The sequence below is a fragment of the Tympanuchus pallidicinctus genome, unplaced genomic scaffold, assembly GCF_026119805.1.
Source record: "Tympanuchus pallidicinctus isolate F22 unplaced genomic scaffold, pur_lepc_1.0 scaffold8, whole genome shotgun sequence".
NCBI lineage: Eukaryota > Metazoa > Chordata > Aves > Galliformes > Phasianidae > Tympanuchus > Tympanuchus pallidicinctus.
The window spans coordinates 24990099-25016666 of record NW_026294802.1 but is presented as its reverse complement, the minus strand read 5'-3'; the positions used below and the strand labels follow the sequence as shown (position 1 = coordinate 25016666).

Genomic DNA, 26568 nt, shown 5'->3' with positions numbered 1-26568 from the left:
TACTTTATGTCTGCCGTAAGCGTACATCTGGGCTTTATCCAATACTTGTATGGCACACGCTGGTTCATAGCCAACAATCCCCAAATAAATCCAGAACAGCTGAAAGCAGCAGGCTTGGAGCACTGTTTTCTGTGGGCATTGGATAAGGAAAGGGAGTATGTACATGTGCATACAGCTTGACAGAGGCATACATATCTGCAGGTACAGTTATACATAAGGTGGTGTGATTTCATTTAAGGCAACTAAAGATAAACACTACTTATTTTAGTATTTTAATTAGATGATGTATTATATGCAATGTGCAAACAAAACAAAAAGCAAAAAATAAATTCTCTGTGACACTGAAACAGAACAGTAAAGCAATTCAGGATTATTACTGGATTCACTTTACTATGTTTAAGCAATCCTGTAAGTACTGCATACTGACAATAAATACTGTTAACAGTCTTGCAGCCCTTTGGCCCTGTACCACTTCTCTTTCTTGGCTTAAGCCACTCCATGAATTCATTTACTTTCTGGTTGAATAATTTGACTGCTGCTAAAGACATACCTCTTTGGGATTTAGTAGGATAAATGTAGTAATAATAGTGGTGGCAGGTGAACCATGTTAAATTTATTATCAAACATATTGTTTCTTTTTTATACAGCCTTGCCCAGAGATTCAGATGTGATGAGCTTTCTACAGATGCACAGTGAGAAGCACTTGTAGCTTCACAGAATTTTGTAAAACAAGGTGGTGCAAAAGAGGAACAGAGGGATGAAAAATTCACTGTTTAAAATGCTTAAAAAAACCCACACACAACATTCTTAAAAGCTTTATGGCCAACAAAGAACTTAGACTGTCCTGTGATTTCATTCTGGAGAGGAGAGTCTGTGGGTTGCAAACATTTGATCCTCATGGCAAAGAGACTAGAAATTCAAAGGTGACATTTTTAAAAACAGTCAGGGTTGCCTTGTTTCTTTCCCACTGAAGTCAAGATTTTTATAAACATAAGCTGAGACTCAGTCCTGCATTTGGTGCTTGTAAGTACCCTAGGAAACTTTAAAGGTGTCATTGTTTATTTGAAACGCTACAGACTTTAAGTAATAAGCCCTCCCAGCTCCTTCATGATTTGGATATCGTTGTGTCTGTGTTATTAGTAGAGAAACTGAACACTGACTTGAACATGGTGTCAGAGTTCACTCAGTGAGCGCTCTGCGATTTCAAATCTAGCATTCTTGACTTCTGTATTAGCTCCAGTAATTTCACTTGCCTCCACAACTATTCACTAAGGGGAAAGGTAGAAACAAGAAATATTTAGTTTAACATCTCCTTAGCTCAACGAATAGAAGATGGTTTCCACTGTGTATTTCGTCATGCTTTTCCTTTTCGAGCTTTAAATTTCACATCCTAGTACGTCATTTTATATCCCTTAGACTGTTCTGGAGAAAAAGAAGAGTGTTTTTTTTTTAATATCCAGCCAGTGCTTTCTTACCCAGTTTTATTCTGTCTGCTTTCGGTGCTGATCGTGTGCCAAATATTGTCTCAGTTTCATTCTTTCAAATGGTTCTCTGTTCAGCTCTTTTTTTCCCCCCCACACTTCTAGTTTCTTCCATATCTCCCTTTTGAGAGTCCTCTTTGCTTTTCTCATCATTTTCAGTTATCTGTTCAAATACTTCTTAATATTGACAAAGCAAAAACAGAAAGCAGATGTATTTTCTAAACAGGCCAAGATAAGGGTATTATCTGTAATAAGCATGGAAGATAGCAGTTGAATGTCCCGAAAGCACACTGGTCTGCTCTGTTGTTATATCTCTTTGTAAACTTGTGTTTAGGAGAGAGTACTGGGTAAATTACAAGACAGTAGATATGGATTTCACATCAAGCAGAAATTGCTTTGCAGTTGGGGTAACTTAACCTCTCTCTCCTTCTTTGCTTATTCTTAGGGATGTTGCGAGATTAAATATAAAAGAACTTTAAGGAAGTTTCTTACCATATACTCAGAGGAGCTGTCTAGTGCAAAATAAAGCGAGTAGCAACTATGTCTTTCAATTTTAGTTTAGGGAGAAGATGAAGGAGAAAGAACACAACAGAAAGGAGCAAATTAAGCCAAGATCAGAGGAAAACACATCGATTTCTTTGATACATTTTTTTTTTCTGACTCACGGTTTTTAGTGTTTCTTACACAGACTAATTGCCTTGAATTGCCTGATGTATGATTTAAGAAAAGAATTAACAAATATATCTGATTAACTGCTGTATATCCACGTACCTGAATGCGCCCTCATTTTTCTGTTTTCAGTTGTCAGCTTGTTCTGTTCATAAAGCAGCATTTCAAATTTCATCCTGCAATATCCCTGTATCACAGAGCTTTACAAGCAGCTCACGCTGCTGTGGGTTGTGTTACTGTGTTATAGCGGAATTAATTTAGCCTAAGAGCCCACACTTCAGATGTTCTTAAGACAGGACTGTAACCTTATAGACAAAACGCTGATTTTTGTCAAAAGGAAAAGAAACTGACGGTCAGTTCTGCTGGAGTTTGTCAAACATGCATATTTAATTTCACTGCAAAGCATAGATCAGAAAATTGCCTGCATGCTTTATTAAGCAATAGTAGAAATTGATTAAAGCAATTGATTGTACCCTGTGCTAGGAAGTTTTTATGATCACAGAATCACATTAATGCCAAAAAGCAACTGTCAGCTTCAGAAAGGGCATCTACTGATTTGTTGACAGGCAATTTCATATTTTCTTTTTACAGAAGCTTGTATTAAAGTCTTGCTTGAACTAGATGATCTTGAACAGATATTTCCTTTTTGCCAGATGCTGAAATGCAGTTTTAGAGACATCACGTGGTATTTTGTTGATTTGTTTAAAATCCACACTGAAGGTGTTGAAACAATAAATTTTCCGTAGCGATGTCCATTATGTTCTCTCTTCCTACCCAGAAATGCTGTTATGCACTCACTAAACTTGTTTAGTTGGACCTGTTAGATTCTGCACTGGATAATTCAGTAGAAAATTTCAGCATTTCTGTGTTAAGCAGCTTCCTTTTTGGGAGAGTATTGTGGGACCTATGGCAGTGTAGCAGTTTGCTAGGGAAAGAAGAAAGGGAAAGAACTGGACAAAGGACTCAGAAGAACTCTCATAACACAACTGCAGTGTTGCTTCCCTGAATGAGTCTGCCATACATTTTCCTTCTCCAGGCCCCTCCATAAACACATAATGCAGCTTGTGATGAATATACTGCAGTTTTCAGTGGCCAGGCTTGGTTTGTCAGTTAGAAAAATAGATGAGACATTTCGGATATTGTTCTGCTTTGAGGTAAAGTGTGTCCCTGCCTCAGGATGATTCAGACATTTGTTATGTTTTCTAACTTTGTGCTTCTGCCTCTTCTGGGCCATGAGTAGTACAGATTACTTTTGTTTTATAGTCTAAGCTAATGTGTTTGCAAATTGCAGTGAAAGAATCTCAGAAAATTACTCTATACATCAGCGGAGACAGAACAAATGTGTTGTGGGTTGTTTTTTTTCCTTTCAAACTGCTCCAGTGTGCTATTTGAGTGCAAATCAGTAGTTTTTATGAAGTGGCTGAAGTTAGTTCTGAATAAGCTATATTTCAGAGAATCTAATAATCAAAAATTTAACAAGTTTCCTCAGGATGGATAGGAAGATTAAATTAAAGGGTGGTTTATGTTAACATTTGGCTCTACAAAGAGGAAGAAATATTGCTGTGTGGAATACTTAGCTTCATTAGCAAAAGTAGCCCAATTAAAATATTTGCCATATGGGTTTTGTAGGGATTTCAAAAAGACCTTTCTTGAATTTTCCTTGATTCAGAGATGCTAACATTAAATGTGACACATGAGATGATAATTGCAAGGTAATTATTTGATTTTCACTAAACAGACATTTCCATTAGATTCCTTCTGGCAATATCTCGCTGAGGAAGTTCATTTTATAGCCAAATACAATATCAAGATGTCTTTTCTTTACTCAACTATGTAAGGAACAATAACCATAACTACCTCTTTTAATGTTCTTAGCCATCTGTACCTAGACACTCTGCGATGTATGATGTGCTACTTTCTGATTAGGCTATGAGATTTGCTGAACGTGGACTTGATGTTCCTCTTTTCCTTTCATGTAGACTAGCAAAACCAGCACTGCCTTTTAGCCTGCTTTTTGTAATAGTATCTTTGCATATAATCTACAAGGATTGGCTGTTAAGCTCTGCTATCACAGCCTAGGGTGACACCCGTGATTAAAAGATCTGCCTGAATTCACCAGACTCCAGGTTTTTGCTTCTAGTTTCAAGATGAAAAAAGTCATGGTGCTTCAAAATTTCAATTCTAGGAGTGCAAAATCAGCTGCATTTTTCAGGCAGGGGCACATTATATGTATAAAACGTTTCAAGATACTGAAATGAGACCTTTGTATGAGGTGATAGCATGAATTTAGATCCAAATCTCTACTCCAATAGAATGCTTAAAGCTTTTACTCTGCTTCCATAGTTGTGGAGGTTAATTTTACTTTAGATGCTGTAGCCAACCGTACTGAGATCACTGATCAGGCAGGGAAGCCAAGGCAGGGAGGTCGTACCTTACTGTGTGCCACTGGCCCTGGCTCAACCCATGCTGCATTGAGATACCACCTTGGTTAGAAGCTCTGAAAATCAAATTCTTCTCTCATTTGCACAACCAAATGGGCTAATGACCATTTATGTCTGCTGAACTCTGCAGCTTCTGCACGTAAACGTGGAATTTGGAACCATGGCCAATACAGTGCTTTGAGCAACCTGTTTTTGTCACTCAAGGTTTACTCTCATCATTCAGGTGTTGTAAGTTTCATCAGCAAGTTGTAGCCTGCCTGTAAACAGTAGTTTGCACTTCTCTTGCAATTTTATACGCAGAGAGTGATTTTGCCTACATCTTTTTCTGTTTGGTATGGTTTATATGTTGTCTGTGTGATTGTTTACTGATGTCTAGGAAAAAAAGGAGAAGCACTGAAGTACTGAAACATATACAGACTGGTCATCAAGTCACTGGTGTTTGAAGATCAGTGTTGCTGATGAGCATGTCTCATTGTTTCTGCACCATGTGCAGCCTCCCCCAGGAGACAGGGCTGTCTGCTACAATGACGGTCACTGGAAAAACAATGTTCTGGATAGTAATAAACAAAGATGACACTTGTCAGTGTCAGAAGTAGACTGTGACAAATGTGAATATAGCAGACAGTTTGGAAAACACAATTGTCTTAAGTTCTGTAATTTCCAAGGGTATTTCCACAAGCAGTGTTATTATCATGCTAATCCATTTTGGTTTTGGTTTCTTTAGACTTTTGTAATATAGAACATTTATTTACTTTGTGCTTGTTTGTTTGTATGTTTTTTTACTAACTGTAAGGAAAGCTAATACTCCAATATGCTCAGGAAAATGAAGAAGAAGGTACAAGATGAATTTGTGTTTTTCAGTAGTCTTTGAGTTGTTAATACAACAGACATGATAGTAATCCATTCTTGTAGCAAGTGTATCAAAGATAGAAATAACATACTTACATTTTTAACATAAATAATTAGAAAGCTGCAAATATTTCTGGATTTTTAACATAATGGTTGAGATTTTATCATCCAAGTTCTCTGGCCTTGGAGTTGTAAAGAATTTTCACTTCATAGAATCATATCATAAAATGGTGGGTTGGAAGGGCCTGTTATGATCACTACTTCCAACCCCCTGCTATAGGCAGGGACACCTCCCCCTAGACCAGGTTGCTCACAGCCCCATCCAACCTGGCCTTGAATGCTTCCAGGGAGGGGCACCCCACAGCCTCACTGCAGCCTGTTCAGTGTCTCACCATCCTCACAGTAAAGAATTTCTTCCTACTATCTATTCTAAATCTACCCTCTTCCAGTTTAAAGCCATTTCCTCTCATCATGTCACTATATGCCCTTATTAAAAGTCCCTCCCCAGCTTTCCTGTAGGCCACCTTCAGGTACTGAAAGACTGCTGTAAGGCCTTCCAGAGTCTTCTCCAGGCTGAAGAGCCCCAGCTCTCTCTGCCTGTATGCATTATAATAATATTAACTTAATGTTAAATCAGCAAATGATCAGAAGCAATTTTTGTTCTTGTAACTGTATTAATAAAATATATGCTCTAACTGGGAAAAATCTTTCAAACATGGAAGTGTATTTAGTGATTCTGTTAATAGATTACGGCTTCCAGTTCAGTTTCTAATTTGAGTTTTTCACTCTTTGCTGCTGATGACTGCAGAAATGAATGTTTATTTCTAAAGGAAAATCATCATTTAAATGGATAGCTTTTCATTCTCCTATTATTTAAAAATGTAATTCTAAAAAATGCTCACTAAAAAGAAAAAGAAAAAAAAAAGGAAAGAAAAGAAAAGAAAAAATCCAGCCAACTATATTCATGAGAGCGGTGGAATTTCACACGAAGTTCAGAAAAAGTGTTTTTCAGATATGAGTCCTCACATGGTCTCAGGAAGATGAAAGAGAGCAGAGAGCAGTTAGTGTAGAACAACGGATGTTGCATGGTGGGTGCAGAGCAAGCAGCGTCAAAATGATTGTGAGAAAGGGTGGGCAGCAACTTTGGGAGTTGATGTTCCTCTTCTCATAGGATGTTTTGTTGCTTACCAAAAATCACAGCAGTGTGTAAACCTTTTGGGATTGGTAAAGGAAACAGTAAACACTAACTTGATTTTGCGTGCATTTCATTTCTTTTTCACAGTTTTCTTCAGGAGAATTAACAGCGTCAATAAAAATTAAGATTAAATGTAGGCTAAGGTTCACGCAGTGAGCTATCCTCTCTTAGTGCATATATCCAAGAGAATCTCGGAATATAGGCTATCTGTTTTACTTTACACAGTTTTCCTTGAAGGGATTCGTTTAAATGGCCAGCAAAGATCGAAGTTTGTTGTCACTCTAAGTCTTTTTAGGGTAGTAAAGAAAGACAGTTATAACAACTCACCCGTAGTTTACATTGCTTAATCTGCTGAAATGCTCATACTCAGTATGAGGTTTCATGGTTCAATTGCTGGCCCACATTAGAATATTTTTGTAAAGTGGAATAGAAAAATAAATCTAAAAGCCTCACACCAAACTCTCAGAAATAAAGATCAGCAACGTTACGTAATGCATGATCACTCCCTGCAGTGGATATTGCAGCAAGTTCTTTTGTCCTGGGATAAAAGCAAGTTGATTGTGAATCTCTAAACACTGAAATACAGCCAAGTATGCATTGAAGGTTCTTCAATTACAAGGTTCATGCAGTTACAGTTAGACAACTTGTGTTAGTTCCATAAAATACACCATCTATTCATGTAGAAATCAATGTTATCCTTCTAGGAAGGATTTGGGAGACTGATTAATAGCCTTCACTATACTTATAAATCCTGGTCTATAGCTGTAACTAAATATGACTTCTGAGATCAATTTTTACTAGGAAATACTTTCTGATCATTTCGTATAATCAAATCTGTGGTAAATACTGTTATGAAACAACTTGTGAAAGAGTGAATTTCCTTATTCTAAAATGACTTGGAAGATATTGACAATTCTTTATCTTTTTTTCACTAGCTTGAAAATATTTGGAATTAAATTTGATGTATTGAATCAGGAGTGCCAGTTGTTTTGGCTGAACTCTTGAAAGCTTTTATTTAGGAAAATGAAGTTACCTTCTGGTAAACTTCTTAGGGCCTTTTATAACTTTTAAATGAGAGTAGTATTACCGTGTGTTTATGGTTTCAAATGTAAGAATGTTTGCTTCGTGTAAAATTAGCAAATTATAGGTTGTGAAGAAAATGGCTGAGATAACCAGCAATCATAAAGCAGCAACAGCAAGATTCTGCCCTGAGCAGCTCCACAGATACTGGGTGGCAGAAGCAGCAAAGTGGTTGAAGTATCCCTATATAGTGTGAGGACATCCAACCTGTCTGCTTTAATGGAGAGATTTTCTTGGTGCCTGGGCCACATTTAGTGTATATCTATTATCCTTGCCACATCTGACATCCCATTTATACAGAAGGATTACAATAGCTTCACTGAAAAATGGGTGGTAAAAGAGGAAGAGCCATATAGGATCCTTCATATGTGCTAGAAGAAATGCAAGTACTGCCCAAAATCCTGATGGTCTTTTGACATTCCTGTGAGTGGTCAAGAGGTGTCCTAGGAGCATAAACTGAAGTTGGTTCAGATATTGATTTGTCACTGTACTGACATTGGCCATATTATCACTCCATATGTTTTCTTTCATAAAAGGAATCTTTTGGTGTCTGTTGATTCATACGATTGTCTATTGATCATGTAGTTATAATACTGCCCTAAGTGTGTTTGATTAAAATATCAAAGTGGATGGCTCTTTGGACATCAAGTCAAACGTGAGGGCAAAGCAGAAGTTGGGAAAGGCCATTGCTGAGCAACAGGAGATCTGTCTGTGACAAGTGTTTCACTCCCTCTTTGTATGTCCCTTTCTTTTCTTCTTTTTTTTTTTTTTTAATCTGTTTATTATATTTTATTTTCCATCCTCTTGCCCTAGATTTTTCTCTTGTGTTGAAAAAGCAGCATATTTTACTTGTTTGTCTTCTCTCTTTCATTTCCTGCTCCAGTAGTCTTTTTCTTTCCCTTAGGAAAACCAGCAGCTTGCATCCACTAACTTGCTCCCTGTCATGTTTTTTCCTTCTGGTTTTGAGAGGACAGAGAATTTGGTATCAGGCTCTGACAGGCAGAAGTTTGCTGTCTCTACTTCGTACACTGACACCTAATGGCAGGCACACATCTCTGAAACTTTTTAATGCTTTGGGTTGTATTGAAACCTGCCGGACCATTTCAATCCAAGTTGTGAGAGCTGTTGAGTGCTTTTCTTCGTGGTTTTCACTGAATTAATCCCATTCTGTGTACAGTCTGAGAGGCTTTCCAGAAGAAGTGGTCCGTAGAACTGCTTAGCTATCCTACTACTATTATTCCCTGATCAGACTGGCTATTTGCCAAACTTTTCACTAAACTTGCTATAAATATGACAATAAATTCTTTCTTCCAGTTTATTAGAGGACTTTCTACTTGAGCTTTTTGACTCTCAAAATATTGAAGACCACTGAGTCTCTGTCCATTTTTCTGCAGCTTGATGTTTGTATTTTACATATGGGTATCTCTTTCAAATAACATGTGTGTTGCTTTCCACTATTCTGTACTGTTGTCCATCAATTCTGACTGGCAAGGAGTCAAGGGAGATGGGTAAGGGAAAGATTGCTATTATGTAATATATGGTAGCTTAGATAAGTGCTATTTTATTATTTTTGTGGAGGTACATTTAAAATCAGTTGCTGTTCTGCTATATTAAAGGCCTCAATTCAGCCAGTAATGACCTCAATAGTGCCTGTTTTGATGTAATCCCTGCTTGCTGACTGCTGTTCCAAGAATAAAAATTTAAGCCAAAAGATTTAATGAAATCCTTTGGGATTAGTGCTAGCTGGGCTGGGGAAATTGCATATCAACCTTTTCTCTGTACTCTAACCATAAGGTTTGGTATTTGAATAGGAGGGTGTCCAAGAGCGACAACTCTGAGTTCATCAATAATTTACATTTTTGTTAGTCACAAACCTGGTATTTGGGATTCTGTTGCCATAGTAATCCATCTGGGCCTGAATGGATAGTGTTTTAAGTGATGGTTGTATAGGGATTCACAGTGTGTGCTTTAAATCCCTTCTAAACTAATCCTCAGATCTGTTCTGTGTCTTATTTGAGGCTTTGACAAAATCAGTGTTATTCACAGGAAAAAGTTTATGCTGAGCAAATTAAACCCATAAAGTATTAGAATATGCATATGATCAAGGACTTCAAAGCTTATCAAGTATGACAATTTCTGTTTCAATATGTGGAACAATTAATAAATGCCCACAACTCTTTTTTTTTTTTTTTTTTTTTCAAAATACATTTAATTTATTGCACATTATGCAACTAGAAATTACCCAGTCTCTGTACTGGTTTATTAGATAATTTATACTTCATAATCAAATGCTAGCCTCATTTTCCCAGATTTCAGTTCTATGTTTTATTGGATATCGGTCTATTCATAATACTGTATAACATCCACTTTCAATCAATCTTTTTTTCCCTCTCTTATAAGTTACTGTAAGGCTGACAAAAAATGTTTGACATTCCCATTTTCATTTCTAGCACTGCTGAAGTTGAATATTGAGGCGGCACTGCTAAACTCAGTAGGCAAAACACCAGCTGCTTTCAGTCTGATACTTGGTTTGTATTTTTCATTTTACCACCCAACGCTTCCAAGTGGTTTATTGAAAACCTCCCAGATATGCCAGATGAAGGGAGGTACTCAGACTTGAAGGACAATCAGTAAACTCCCTGGCAAAACTGGACTCAGTTTCAGCTCTCGCAAAACCAAAACACTCCCAAAACTTCCTGATTGCCAGGCCTTTTATTTTTTTATAGAAAAACTGTTGCCCAGTTGTCCTTCCGAATGGTCAGAAAACCATAATACCGTTACATTGTCACTCCAGAGAATAGAGATTCAGTATGCAAGATTATTCCTCAGTTTCTGAAAGAAGAGAAAAAAATGCTCAAATAATATTCATATGCTCTACTAATAAGATTTTAGTCCATAATCCTAAATAGACAAAAACTGTTTCTTCATACACTTTATAAAAGGTCACACATCTCTTCCTGGTTGTAAAGCTAGGAATAGAATAATAAAACTGCAGATGGCTCAAGAGATCTTGACAAAAACTTTATTTACCAGGCTGCTTTCCTTTTGTCTTTCATATTGTGGCTCACAGTGAATAATGAAGCATGTCATAGCCTTATGTGACTTATTTTTGTCATTTGGGATACGGAAAATGTTCTTTGTCACCTGTAATAAATGTAAATCTACCGTTTCTACAAGAGCTAAATGAGTTTCCTGAGAGAAAGTACAACAAATGTCTCCCTTGCAGTGGAGTGGGATTTCATTTCACAGACAACAATGTGCATGTATATTATTAAATTCAGTGTGGCTGACTGAACTTTGTTTATTTTAGAGGTCTCATTCCTCTATCCCAGTTTAATGGGGCTGTTGGTGTAATTGTGTGATTACCGCTAAATGTAGCAGGGAACAGAGAACTTCAAATGAACTAAAAAGCTTTTTTTTGATTGATTTTGCATATCCTTATGACTAACGGAACCATAAGTTGCAGGTCATTTACATGATTACTTACCCTAAAATTACATGTCCTGAAGTATCTTCTGTAGATATCATTTGTGAGGTATACATTATGCTCCAAGGGCATATTACAAGCTGTATGCAAGCATATCAGAATGTGTTTCTGTTGATATTTCCTATGGTTTTCATTAGGAAAAGCCTACTCCTGCAAATATTACTGAAATGAAAAGGGAGCCGTGAAAGATACTAGCAGTATGACAGGTGCTATTTGTGGCTCTGGAAATATAGTTGTCACTGCAGGGGATCTCCTGCACTGAAGACCTGCAGGAGTCCATAACCAAGGGTGAATGAATTAATCTTCTAACAGTTCTCGTGAAAAATAACCTGTGTTTAATAGGAAGTAATAGAAACAGCATTGAATTTCTGTAATATTTCCTTTATCTTTCTCTACAAATACAAGTCTTTGGTTTCCTTTGCTTTTCTCTGTATATTTTAGCTTTGCAGATCACTGCAAGGAGTGCTGCTTTTTATTTCCCATGACTATTGTTAGATGATATTGATTGGTTTTTACTCATTTGTTCCAGATCTACATTATGGTTTCTGTATGTTTCAGAAACACTGACAGTGGACTTCACGAGGGCAGACAGCCTGGCTGTTCTCACTTAATGGTGTTCTACAGTTACTCACACTTTTGCTTAAATTAGCTTCTCTAATCTAGAATTTGAACTATATTCTTGTTTGGTTATTTCCAACTAATGCTCCAGTAAACATCTATCTTCTCTTTCTTTACACTTTCTGTATTTGCAGCAGAAGGAAATAGTTAATCTTCTGAAAGGCTAAGTAATAATACAACACAGCTTGACACAGACAGCTTAGAGAAACAGGGAAAGATTGAGACAGTGTGCTGCAGAGCAGGTGCGACTCTCTGTGTTAATTTCTTTAAGGCACTTGGAGCTACCTCTATTCAAATGCAAGATGTATGCAGGGACCTGAACCAACACCTTGGCTCTGAACCCTGGGAGAAGGTTGGGATTAGATCTTTTAATTTAAACCTCTCACTGAATAGATCTGAATTTCAGATCCCTCAGTTTGGGAGGACGTGAATAGCAGGGAGAGGCAAAATTTGGATTGGATCCCTTCAGTAGGCATTTGAGTACAGTAGTCTAGAGCAGGTCTTTTACAGCCTGTACCACTCCATTTTGTACAGCTGATAAGGAGCACCAGGCCAGCTGTCTTACAAATCCTAGGAAAGAAGTAACTTTAACCCAGAGCTGTGTTATGCATCAGTATCTGAATTATTAAAAACCCTTTCAAAACAGGGATTTCTTAGCATCATCCTGCTAACTTCACACTGTTTGATAGCTCCACAACTCTTTATGGATCTCTAGGGCATAACAAAGTAGGCACTTAGAAGAGCTAATCCATATAGTTTTAGAAAGTTTAAAAGTCAATATCAAAATAATACAGTCTGCTTGAGACTTGCTTCAGACACACGGACCTTATAGTCCACAGCAGAAACACTTGTTGCCTAATGGGTATTTTCAGTAGACTAATATGAAAATGAGTACTTTCTGGGATATTTTGGGTACTGAAGGAACCATAAAGAGGACTACATTAACTTGCTATCAAAAAGAAGAGAAAAATAGATTTTTAAATCAATTATGTTCTGAATATTTTATTGTTTGGATCATTAAAGATGGTTGCTGAGTTAATTTAGAGAGTTGCTGATCACAGTTTGACTTGAAGTGCAGAGTAAGAGTCGATGTGATGTACTTTGACAATTGCAGGTAATCGCAATTTTGTTCTCATCTGAAAGTTGATGTAAAATTGAAAATACATTTACCTATCTTGAGAACTGTTCATTTGCCTCCCTTTTTTAACCACATTGAACAAATTAGTCATCTTTGCCCTTAAGTACCTTCACAGTTTGATCCTGCCTGCTCTTTCACATCACTGCTGCCCTTACTGCAACCCTTTTTGCACATCAGTCCCGATTTTCTCCCTTTTCTCATACAACCTTTATTCGAGAAAACTGTTAATAGTAAAAATCTGCAGAGCCAGTATACTGTGTTCCTTCAAATCCTGCCTTAAAATTCATCTCTGCTGTGATGTTGTAAACTGCCAAAGACTCAGCAGCTGGTGTGCTGTGATCGTTACTTACGATGGTAATTGTCTGCACGAAGCAGTGGGAGTGAAGAATCAAACACCCCTCTGCTGCCCATTCCCCTGCTCTTTGGAAGCAGTGGAGGGCTGTGGCTGTCCTTGGAGGTACAAGTTGCTTCTTCCTTACCTCTTCAGCCTCATGGGATAATCCAGCTAAGGTTAATGAATTAGTTTTGAACAGAGGATTGCTAGTGTAGTGAATGTGAAAATCTGCCTTCTTTTCTGAACGGGGGAGAGCCACAGGTGTTCAAATGCAAATCAGGTGCCCAGAATTTGGGTGAGGTTTCAAAAGGGATTTTGAAATCCTCCAGAACCTGTGGATTCTCCATGTCTGCTTCTATTGGTCTACGTAAGAGTAGCAAGTATGTTTTTTTAAGGAAATGGAGCCGTATGGATTTTCTTCTTTTCTGGGATCTTTCACAAAACCCAAGGCTTCAAATCTTGGAGTAAACCAAAGCTTTATATAAAAATGGTAAACTTCTTTGCTACAAATGAAACCAACTAATTAATTTTACGTGGATGATAAATGCATCTATTTGTTTTTCTTACAGAAAAGTGAAATCGTGAGTAAACAAAGAGAAGAAAGCTGAGCAAACAGTCTGCATTGTGAACAGTAAGTGAACTAACTACATATTCTGAAATTGATCATTGCCTGTACTTCCATTTTCATGTTTTTTCTGTTCACAGTTCTTTTAGCAAGTGTAAAAAATGACTGCAGTGAGCATCTCTTCCCTTTATTCAACTCAGTTTCATGTCACAGGAGTAGGCTTTTTATTAATCCTATAATCATCTTAGGTAAGAGGCCCAGATAATCCATGCACTGTACCTTCTTCACTGCCCATACTGAAAATATTGCAATTGATTTTTTCTTCTGGGTAGAAGTGAATTGTAACACTAGAAGCTACTGTGTTAAAGTAGTATGACACTAACATTTGCTCATGCCTGGAATTTTGCAGAGGAGTAGTTAGATTTTGGATCAATATAATAGTCAGATCCTGTTGGGGGGATATGTGAGAGAGTTTTATGGCTTCGTGTTATCCACCTAATCACTGATTAATTGTACTGAATTGCACTGGTCAGAGCTATACGTTCACTGCCCAATATGAGCAATCACCTGCAACCTTACAGTGTTTGTCTGCATGGGCTGTGAAGAGAATGAACCATGAGAACGAGCCGTGTTTGTGTTGTGGAGGATGCTACTGATGTAGTCATCTGAAAAACATCTCAGATTCCTGGTGAAGTATCAGTTGGGATACAGCAGAGAACACATGCTGCTTTTACTGCCCTGGGAAAAGCAGTATTGTGTATGTTTGAACTACATTACTGGGTAATGAAAGGCAGTAATGTCTTTCAAGAACCAAAACTGATGAATGTGAAGTCAGGTATTTCTATTAACAGTTTACACTTAATGGTTCCTCTGTGTTATGTGCTAATAGACACTGCAACTTTGTTTAAGAAGGTAGTGGACAGTATGTAGTATGCAGAGAGTAAGTGCTGTTCCACACCATTCTACTTATAGTGTATATGGTTGACAGTAAAACTGAGGGAACTGCTCTGATCAATGATGAATTTCAATATTCTGTTTCATCAGACATAATGAAAGGAAAAAGTGTGACATTTATGTGAACCTGAGGGCAGTGTAATACTTTTTTGAAAAATTGATGCTTTATATCTATAGTTATTTATACAATGTACCAAACTACCAGTAGGCATTTAATTAGGCTTATAATGAAACATACATTTTTATGTACGCAGTTTATATTTCATGCATGCATCATAGCTCTGTTCACCCTATAGCTTTCTACTTCTATACCTACACAACTAACCTGCTCCAGCTTCATAGCATTTCCTCACATCTCCCACACAGGGTCATCTTCTTGTTTGCAGAACTCCCTTGCAGGATGTTTCTGCTTTGTGGAATGCAGATCCTTGGAAAGCTTTGAGCTTGCTATCTCTAGCGTGAAACACTGCACACCAAAGCATTATTGGTGTTACTGGATAATATTGCTCTGAATAATGCCCTATACTGTATCTGAGGATTTTGTGAAGGGTTGCAATATATGGTAATATACATCATCTCCAACAGTTTTTACTAGTGGAAAGCTATGCTGGAAGTTTGAAGAGTTGTTGTTTGATGCATAGGGTATCTTCCAAACAAAGCAGTTATGCTATTGTTCAGGTTCTGAAGTTTTGGCAGCAGATTACTTATACATGTATAAATAATAGCAATTTCAAGCGATTCATGTAAATCATATGATACATGAATATAAAAAATTCCAAGATCATTTTAGGCCTGTTTGTAGAAAGCAAATGTCATTATTGCAGACACTCAGACATTTTCTCTATTATTCCTCTGTCAAGTGGCCAGAACTCACAGGCAGCTGTTTTAGAATAGCATGGATTTATTTGTGTACAGTGGAAAAAAAATTAATCAACTCTTATTGGTACTCCATCTCATACAAATTCTCTCTCTTCTGCTGGCAGAATAGGTTGATGGAACCTTTTCATAGTGTCCATCAGTTAATTTTATCAGTCATGGCATTATGATTATAAACCTCAAATGACCTAACAATGAATATATAATTACAGAAATGAAACTGTACTGTGGTTATTTAACATTTGTAATGTGTAATTTATTTAATACTCTCTTTGGAATATACATGGGAAATTAGAATAATAAAACAGAAATAAAATGGCATTTAACTTTCATCCATCATCAGTGAGAAGCAACGTTACCAGCTTGAATCAGGCTATACTTTCACCATGTTCGTGTGTGCTACCTTTGAGCCTGCTTCAAACCATCCTTGTAAACTGTATGTTTTTCATACACTAAACTATGAATCATTCTTCTGACACTGGAATCGATGAATTGTCCTCATTTTAAAATGTTTTTCTCAATTGTTTTCCTGAAATAAAAGCTAAATTATAAAATATCCAATGCCAAAGGCAAACCTACTCGATTCCAGATATAGAAAGAAGATAAAATTATTTAAGGTCTTATATAAGTAAAGTATATTTGATGGGTTTAAATAGTTCTTATTTTTATTTTAAATGCAAGAGTCTTTGTTTACGTTGAATGCTGCAAAAGATCAGTCCCTTGTGGAGGAGGGAAGAAATCTGGCTGTAAGCTTTCCAAAAAAGTAGTTAGCAGCAATCAAACTTAATCTGCCATATACTTTAGTTTGTTATAATTGCCGTCTTTGGTGGCTGTCAACTTTTTTCAGCTTTCTTTTGCAATAAAGGCAAATTCAAGTAAAGTGACATGAATTAGGAGACTGCACAGATGAACAGCTAACTCAAAAGGAACGGCCCAGCTGTGCTGTCCTGCCGTTGGCCCGGAGAAGGTTGGACTTGCTGAGAATGACTGTATGGGTGGTGTGACCCCAGTACTTCGAGAGGAACTAAGCTCATATTACAGTTATCATTAGCTCACTAGCATGCAGCATTGTCATTGTTTATCCTAAAAGGTATTTCAGACCCCTGCTGTGTTTGATATTGTACCATTCCACATTTTATATCCAGAGGTATGTAATGTACCAGAGACGAAGCAGCTAAATGAGAAGTTCCTTGGTTTTGGAAGGGTCAGTTCTGTAAAAGTTGAATTGATGAGCCTTCAAACAGAAATGAGCCCATGGTTTCTGAACGTTCTCTGTTAACTACAATAATCTTCCCTTACATTGCAATTTCAATCTTTCATTGCAGTGCAATAATCTAGAAGCAGCATGGAAGTGCCCTCATTCCCTGTGCTCCCAGGTTTTCTCATTGCCCATTAAAATTCATGTGCATATACTGCAGGCTTGGATAAAAGAGTTCATTTGAGCATTCTCACTACCTGAATTCTTTAATGAGGTCTTCCCCTAAATTAGTTTCTCTTCTACATTAATTTGTTTTTTTCCACAGTGGAAGTATGAATTTCTGTCGAAGTGTTTAGTAACATTTGTATGATACAAGGATTGTTTTTAGTTTTGTCTCTGTTTTGGTTAAGATGTTAAGACTCATCAGAGTGCTATATTCTCTGTGACTCTTTGGCTTAAAATTCTGTGCCTCAGAACCTGATTTTTCCTTTTTATATTGATTGTATATTAGAGCTACAGCTTTGCCTTTTTTAATGTGAGATCTCTGACACGGATTTAGATTCTGTAGTGCTTTGAGATATGCTAGTTATGCAACCTAATTTTGCAAAATGGCTCTGTGTATGTGCTTCCCTGGGGCTTCAGTTTAGTTGTCATCTATCATTTTAGCACCGTGAGTGATTGCTCTCTACTATTTAATTTATCTTCTGCAGCTTCTCAGTTTTTTCTTCAATTGGTAAACACATACCTTTCTAGACACATTTTCAAATGATGTGTTTTCCAAGTGCTCCAGAAGTCATGTAATCTTATTTTTTTTCAGCTAGGAGTTTAACCATTTAAATAAATTATTGGTGGATATTTTGTCTATTACTTGGAAGTTCCGTATTTCAAATCTGTGATGCATGATCCATTTTTCAATCTTAGTGTAATTATTTATTCTGAAACATGCATATCTGATAACTGCTTCAACATCTATGAAAAAATAGCAAATGAGCACCTTTTTAAGTGTATGAGCCAAAAGCATTGGCTGATGCTACTGCAGTAGGCTTTAAGCCACCTTTGCACATTAAGTTTCAAATGCAAAATCTTTGCTAGCTTTGTTGGAATTTCACAAGACAGTTTCAGTTACAGGGTTAATGTTTAAGCATGTTTCTTATGTGCTGTGTTCTTGTACTATAATTTGCTGTGTTTGTGCATTACGTGGAATATCAACTTCGCTGTTTTTTGGTTTTTTTTTTTTTGTTTTTTTTTTTAATGATCAGGATCTTTCAGAATCACATTCAGCTTTTCATTAAAAGAGGTTTATTTTGCATTAAATCATAGTGTGTATGCTGGCCACTTTAAACAGTTACTGTGGCAACTCCCAGGAATCTAGTATAATCAACAGCTTCTGTGGTCCACATAAGAAAGAATTTTTACCTGTAAGTTTCCCTTTCTTTTACACTTTTTATTATGCCTCTGAGTTATCTGTGGGGAGATCGATTATTTGTTTAAATTATTATTATTTTTTTTTACCTTTCAGTTAACAGTTGTACTTAATATTTGTGATTAAAATCTCTCTGTAAGAATTACTGTGTCATCACAGTGCAGCTTTGCTGATGTTGACAACTATTCTTGTCTGAAGTACAGTCAGGCATTGACATCTCCCATGTTGCATGCTTCTGGGTGACATTTTTGTATTCTTTCCTGTGAAAGAGAGTTTTAGTCAATACTTACCTTTTGTTTGTGATTCTTGCTATCTTTGCACAATCCTCTTTAAAGACTACCAGTTCATGATGGGTGAATTCCAGCCACCATTTTGTAAAGCAGTAGAGATAGCCAATTCTGTCACTGTTCTTGTAGTGATGTAACTTTGATTAGGAACTGGAAGGATACAATTTTTTTTTAATTAACTCAGGTATTTGGCATTTATGATTAATTAAAAAAATAGCTAAGATGATACAAGTGATAACACACATGAAGATTAAGGTGACTCCCACATATGGAGTTGGTGGTAGCTGAGTAACACTTTGGATCATCTCCAAGTATGAGTTTGTTCTTCAGTGATGGCTTTGTTTATTTATTTCTTTCAAAGTTTCACGCTGTAAGTCTTATTTTGAAGACATATAGCTATCATAAACATCACATTTTGACAGCTTTTCTTATGTGAACAAAACTCATTCAAATAAGTCAATCCAATAATAAAAAGATTCATCATCTTTGACCTGTATGTAGTGATATCTTTAAGTAACTAGTATATTGACAGCACTGACTTGATTGAATGTGTACCAGATTTAAAATATACTTTATGATATAGAACTTATATATTTATCTTGATTACCAAAATGTACAAAAATGTGCTTTGAATTTTTCTTCTTGCAATAAGTACTAGGAAAATTCAAAATGAAGAATTGGGAAAATTCCTTGGTTCAGTCATGGGAAATTAATATAGCAAGTTCTTTTTTTTTTTTTTCAGGTATTTTTATTGCATAAAATCATCAATAATTTTGGAATTCACTAGAATATATTGAATATAAAGGTAGTGGAACTGCTGTGTGCTTCTGCTGCTGTACTTTCAATTTTGTACTAAGCTAAAGAAGCAAAGATGTGGTTTTCCCATAAGAGGAGCAAGGTCTGTTTTACCAAATTTGGTCAATATATTCACTAGTCGTGACTCTAGTAGTTATGCTAATTAATGTAACAACAGTGATTTGAGCTGATTGCACACATAGCAATAGGACTAAGAATGGCTTCAAGCTGTGCCAGGGGGGATCCAGTTTGGACACTGGGAAATGCTGCTTCTTGAGAGACTGGTCAGGCACCAGAATGGGCTGCCCAGGAATGTGGTGGAGTGGAGGTGAAACCTTTAGGTACTGAGGGACATTGTGTAGTGGGAAGTATTGGTGATGGGTGGATGGGTGGACTGGATGATCTTAGTAGTCCTTTCCAACCTTGGTGATGCTATGATTCCATTTCTGAACATGGTGGTTGTAATGCACATAACATATAAGCCATGTTTCTAATCTCAACTGGAAACATGCTTTAGTTAAACATGAAAGCCATTAAGACTGTTTTTTAAGTGAGCCATATATTTGGGAATTTTTCTCATCACTTCCTGATTTCCATGACCGTGCTTCAGTCTCTCCAAAATCTAAAGATTTGAAGTGCATTTTTCATTGAAAGGTGAGATTCTCATGCAGTCACATGGATCCAGGAGTGGGAGCTTCCAGAGATAACTTCCAAATATTTATTGTAGTCTGGCAATCCTAGACACGATAGCCTGGAGGTCTCTGCCAGTACTGTACAGCAGTATACTTTGATCTTTCCTATAATCGGTCTCCCAATACCTTTTCATTTCTAACAAAAATAGTGCCCAAGCTGCGTTTATACCATAAGCCGATTTTACTCATCCTTGTAACTTGTGATGCCAAGTGAAAACATTTGTTTTAGGAAGAAAGATAAGAAAAAAAGGAGTAAGATGTCATTTGGAGTGTACAACCTTAACCATCTTTAATGGGATTTTGCTCTTAGAAGTATGTCTCAGTGCTTGAATCATTAAATGAAATGCTTAACACCAACAGAGTTTATTTAAAGATCTAATTCTACTTCAGGGAAAATAATTTTAGGGACTTTTAAAGTGCATTAAACTATTAGTTATTTAACCAATAGCTATTTAACTGTTAATAGTTTATCCTGGAGATAACAATGATTCCTTTTGGAGAGTTATGGTCTATTGGGCAAATATGCATTGAGGGAGGTTTTAAAATGGGAATTACATCTAAACTTTGTAATTATGCACTTAGATATTTCTTAAGGAAAATAGAAGCACTGGCTGATTATATATAAAGTCATTTGCTCTTCAGAAAGATCTAAATGTTTGCAGTACACAGCTGTTGGTACAACAAGGAATTGTTATGCCTCAGCATCATTGTCGATTCCGATTTTCTCTAAATTTTGCCTATTTGCAGTGCCTCTCAGTGCCTGGAGATATGGCCTTTCTTTCTTTCTATGGCCTTTCAGAGTTGCACTCTGGAACCAGTCCATACCTTAGTCTTTAACAGATTAATTTCATATCTATTTATTAATAGTAGCCAACACTGAAAGAAATTGAAACCTGAATCCCTTTTAAAAACAGTTTTTTAAAAAAGGCACGTTGTATATAGGTTGTAGGCCATCAGTAGTACAAAAAAGTTTCACAAGCTGTCTGTATGTAAAATTTTCGCATGTATTTTTAAGATTGTTTCCATTGGAAGAAATAATTGTCCTTTATATTAATAATCTGCTGAGCAGGATTGCTATATTGAGTGACAAGTAGAATTTTGCATGCACTAATTGCCTCTGAAGATGAATCGGTGACTTCAAGCATGTGGAGAGCTGTGCAATGCTGTCCTGCCCAATCTTGGATCTTACACAATGGCTTTCACAGCTTTATGTCATTCTGCGACAGTGTGAAATCTGTGCTTTCCCTTCTGTAGTTGGACTGTACTTTGTGGCTGATAGATCAGTATTTTTTTGATGTGATTGCTGGAAGTTTGTTTTTCCTTCGTGTGTTTCTCTTGTTTAACATTTTAAATAGTATTTTTCCAAAAAAGACTCAGTTAACCAGCTTTCAGTTAGTATAGCGATCCTTTCCTCATGACATTTTCCTTCACTCTGTAGTGACATTGATAGTTTTTTGAATGGAATGCTAATAGCAAGAAAAGAATGAGCAAGAAATATCATCACAATATTGCAAAGACCTTGAAGAGCTGCAGATCTATGCACTGCTATTACTTAACGTTACCATTTCAGATTCTGAAGCTGTTCTGAATATTGGTTTGTCCAATAGAGCATACTTCTTAGAAGATGCCATTGTATTATTTTTTTATGTGTGCTAAAAGAAGCCGAGGTTGTTCCTGTTGTTAAATGTGACTTAGAAAACAAAATACTGGTTCACTTGGTATATGCCTGTGTAAGTCTGTGAGCAGATTCTGCAAACATCAGAGTTCCTTGCTGGATTTTTTATTTTTATTATTATTATTATTTTTTACTAATATAAGCTCTCCCTGCCTCCCCTATTCATCCTTCTGGGAAATGCAGCAGACTTTACAGATAAAGCCTGAATAATGACATGGGGGTAGGGAAGAGGAAATCAGTGGTATAATTATCCTAATCTGCTACATACTACCATAACATTTAGCTCTGTATTGTTTCTGATGGTTCTTTTGCCTTTCATTTTTGTTTATATACCCTTGTTTTGCCCTTCACTACTCTCTTCTTTGCAGCTCAGCTTCAATCTTTGTTCTCCTTCTAGGCTACCTCGACCTGCAGTCCTCTTGAAAAAGTCTCTCATGTCCCTCAGTTACCCCACTTGTTTTGTTGAAATTTCTATTGTCCCTTATCTTCTTAACGATACTTACAAAAGCAAGACAACAGAGATAAAGTAGGTCTTCTTTCATCTCACATCTTCTGGAGTTCTGTGAGGAGGCTGTGCCTGGCCTTGCAAAGAGGTACTCTGGCTGGAACAGTGCCCGTTCCCATCATCATAGATGTGGCACAGCCAGGTATCTTGGCAGAGAGTGAGCAGCTGTTTTTGCTTATATATTTCTTCCTCCTGATGCCCAGGTATCTTGCTGTTGTGAACAGTGAGTGAACTGGACTTTTATATCTGCTCCAAGTGTGCTCTTTGACATCAGCTTGGAGTTACATGGACATTCCTTCCTCCCAAACAGTCTTTTTTTTGTAGCTTTGTTTCTGGAGCTGCTTCCTGGTCTGTGCACTATGGCAGGAGGCAGCACCTTACATTGCCTCAGACAGAGCTCTTTACTTAGAGATGATCCATGAATATATTATCTCACTGCCCTTTTGCTGGTAGTTAAACCCTTAACTTTAGTATATAGTACTTTCCCTAATTTATCTGTGTATTGCATGCTAGTTTTGATCTGTCTGAAGAGCTGCTGTTTTTTGCTGATTAGATATTTTAGTAAGACTGCAAAAAAAAAAAAAAAAGTTTATACTACTTCCTTTTCTTTTAGCATGCAGGTATGAGTGCTTTTTCTTTCTCCCTCTTGTGCTTGCTGTGTCTCTCTCTCCCTTTTTCTCTGTTTTCCTGGAACATTATGTTCTTAGTTGTCATATAGCTTCCTCTCAGCTGAAGCTCCTGTGCTGATTCAAAAGAAATCAACCAGAAGCCTCAGAAAAGGTTTCTTTTTCTCAGAGAAAATGAATGTTAGGAGTTATAAATGAGTAAAAGTATATTACTAAAAACATAGTAAAAGGCTTCTGAAATGGGATCTCTAAGATTTAGTATACAAGACCAGAAATATTCTAATAAGATTCTGAAACCATGGAGGTTTATTCAAATGATCTGCTTGTTTCTACCAACCAAAGAAATAAAACTTCATTTTATTAATCCTAAGTGTCCTCTTATTTATTACGATGAAATAAATTGAGGCTATAGCATCTCTTCAGCGTTAGCTTCCCCAAAACAGCAACACCAAAGTGCAGCTATCAGTCAAATGAGTGGTACAGATGCAACACTGAAAATGCAACTGGATAATCAGGCAAGCCACTATTTTTTCCAGAAACAGCATTCCCATTTCTGTGCAATAGGAGGCTTTCAGTGTGTGTGTGTGTGTGTGTGTGTGCGTGTGCCTATAGAGAGAGACTTCAGTAAAAACTGTTGAGCAAGCTGTTTACTGACCAATAAACCAGTTTTGTGAGTTAATATATTGGTGAATAAAGGCAGAAAAGAGACTGTAAATTAGAGAATGTCACGAGTTGGTTGGTACAAGGAAGGCAGTTCGTAGTGTAAAAGCTGTATGACAGCTGTGAATCATTGCTGCTTTAAAACATCACAGCTACTAGGAGACATTAAAGCATTCTCTGGGGATTCTACATGAAGTTGATTGAGATTTGAGTAAAGTCATTTCTGTAGCATTTAGCATTGCTGTGACTAAATGTAATGAGTGGCTTTCAGGTGAACCAGCATGCATGTGGCCCTGTTCAGCCTTGCATATTTCTGGTTTCCAAAATGTTGCTTCATCAGTTTATTAGGGATACAATATAAGTGCTGTCACAACTTCTTTAGCAGAAGATGCCTATGAAAATTATGACAGGGTAATTGGACAATTCATTTAAGAACTTGAAACTCAGATTTAAAATGAACTGAGCTGTGTCAGTTGGTAACACACTACAGTGCAACCTGCCTTATGGGAGTCTTCTAAAAGAGTGAATTTAGAAATAATTTTCACATGATTAAGGTTATGTGTATAAGCTTTTTTTTTTTACAAGTGAATTGAAATTCAATTAGCACTTCTCATAGAATTAAGCAGGAGGAGACAATGAACCCCAGGCTCCAGTTACAATTTTAGATGTAATAAGAAAACAAGCACGTGACTCGTACCAAGGCGAAGTCCAAAAATGTGAGAACAGAAAATATCTGAATGTTACTGAATAAAAGCATTCATCAACTCTCATGTTGGTTTTCTTCTTAAGGCCAGTTTTCATGCTTGGTCTTAGTGTGGTGGCAGTAGAAATGATTTGCACTTTTGTTTTTCAAGGACTAGAAATTTTCTAGGCCGCTTACAGTTAGTAAATATGGTACATTGAGCTAGACAAAAAAGAACCAAAGACCAAAGACCAAACAAAAGACCAAAGAACCAAAAAAGAACCAGGGACTTGCAGTGTTAATGCAGAGAAGAAGGATGAAATATCACAGTTATGTATGTTAAAAAAGGAATCTCCATAGTAACTGCATTTATTAAAGGTCCTTAACACGTGTTGTTACCTCTTCTCTGACTGGGTTAGTTGGTCTTCTAATATTTGATGAAACTGGTACCCTCAGTTTCTCTCAGAGAGCCTAAGAGATTGAAATTAAAGAAATAAGAATGAGCAGAAACTAACGCTGCGAAAGTGATAAATATATGCAACTTCATGATATAAGGTAAGAGGTAATAGTACTGTATGTAAGAAAAGAAGAGGCTTGAGAACAATGTTCTTAAGCTCCTAAAAATGTAGAAAAGGTATAGTGAGAAGAATAGCTGTGTTGGTTAGCTATATTGGTAAACAAAAGCAGCGACAAAAAATAGAAGAATGCACTCGAAGAATGCACCTGATATTTCTGTCAAAATACGAACAAGATCAGTAAGCTCCTTCAGATACCCTAATGAAAAATTGCTGGTTGTCATTTTTCCCTTACGGTTACCATGACCTTCTGTACATTTTCTGTAGAAGGTCTGTCACTTCTACCCAAATAAAAGTAGCCATTCAGAATGCTTTACATTTTTCTTTTACAGCGTGCCTGGTTAAAAAAATAAATAAATAAATGAGTGTTTGGCAGTAACAAATGGTGTCTGATCTGTAAGCAATGTTTGCTGTTGAAATAACGTAGAATGCCATCTCAGATGTGTTTACAGTTAGATGTATGTGGCTTATACTAATGTTTGTTACACGTGCGTCTTGTATACGATTTTTCTGTATACTGTTAGTAAGCAATTATAATTCAGTAGGGTTTGGGAGAGCTACACATCATTCGTTTTCAGTACCTTTAAGCAATGCATGCTTGAGTAACTTGACTACAAAAGAGGGTGTATGTATTTCTGTGTAGCTGGACTTCACTGTCTATTTAATGTCTACAAATACATTTTCCTTGGTATTCACAATCTTCTGTCTCTTAGTTGTGTTTTTTTCTTGGTAGTTTGTTTTCCTTGCCATTATCTGGTGCTGCTGGGCCAGTGATACTTCTCTGTGAGCTGAAATTTACAGACATATCTTTTTAAAATATTTTTTTAAAATTCTTTTTGCCACAACTCACAATCTACAGAAGTGTTCATTTGAGAAATGTTTGCCGATATGGGGAAGTTTTGTGGCTAGATACTCCAGTTCCCTAGTGGCTTTTCACAAAACTCTTATTTAATTTTCCAAGAGAAGGCAGTTCCTCTTGTTCAGTGTAGTATAAAGCACTTTTCCACAGAAGTTAATAGTTGTTGCGAGGTAAGATGTGACTACTGGCTAGAAGAAGCTGCTTGCTTGCTAAAAAAGATGATAGCTGTTCTAGTGGCTCTTACTCCCTTCAATTATGTTGGTTTTTCTTCTTGGTTATTTCAGTATTTTTTTCTTTTTTATTCTTTCTTTTCCTTGTGTGTGTGTGTGTTTTTTTTCCCTGTTCATTTATACTTGATTGACATTATTCTTGATGTTATGTATCTTAGTTTGTATGTTCTGTAAGAAATGCTACTTTTCCAAAAGAGTGGTCAGGCACTGGAATGGGCTGCCCAGGGAGGTGATGGAATCACTGACCCTGGAGGTGTTCAAGGAACGTTTAGACGTTGTGTTTGAGGGACATGGTTTAGTGAGAGCTATTGGTGATAGGTGGATGGTTGGACTGGATGATCTCGTATATCTTTTCCAACCTTGGTGATGCTATGATTCTATATATTTAATGATTATTCTGTGTTTATTTATTGAATTTGGACGCGCACATGTTCAGTAGATCATTTCAGTATCCATATTGCCTATCCTTGTAAACCTAGAAACTCTAGATCTTGAAAATAGCTTCAGGAAATTTTAATTATCACTGTACATGCCAGGAGACCCCACACTTTAAGGAAAATGGCTGTTTCTGTCATCACTGGCAGATAGACAGCTGCTAAGCTGTCACATACCTGGCAGGAAGTCAGGTAATGCGTTGCAATCTACTTGTGTTTGCTCCTGCACCTTCCTGGTGC

At 36.8% G+C, this 26568-nt stretch overlaps 1 protein-coding gene across 2 annotated transcripts in view; it reads left to right on the top strand.

The window, feature by feature from the left end:
* Positions 1–26568, top strand: part of SYT1 (synaptotagmin 1) — a 338118-nt gene that overhangs the window by 107863 nt on the left and 203687 nt on the right. For both annotated transcript variants that reach the window (XM_052667309.1, XM_052667308.1), the window contains exon 3: positions 13862–13923. The gene's annotated coding sequence lies outside the window, so the exon portion shown is untranslated. The remainder of the gene's footprint in view (positions 1–13861; positions 13924–26568) is intronic.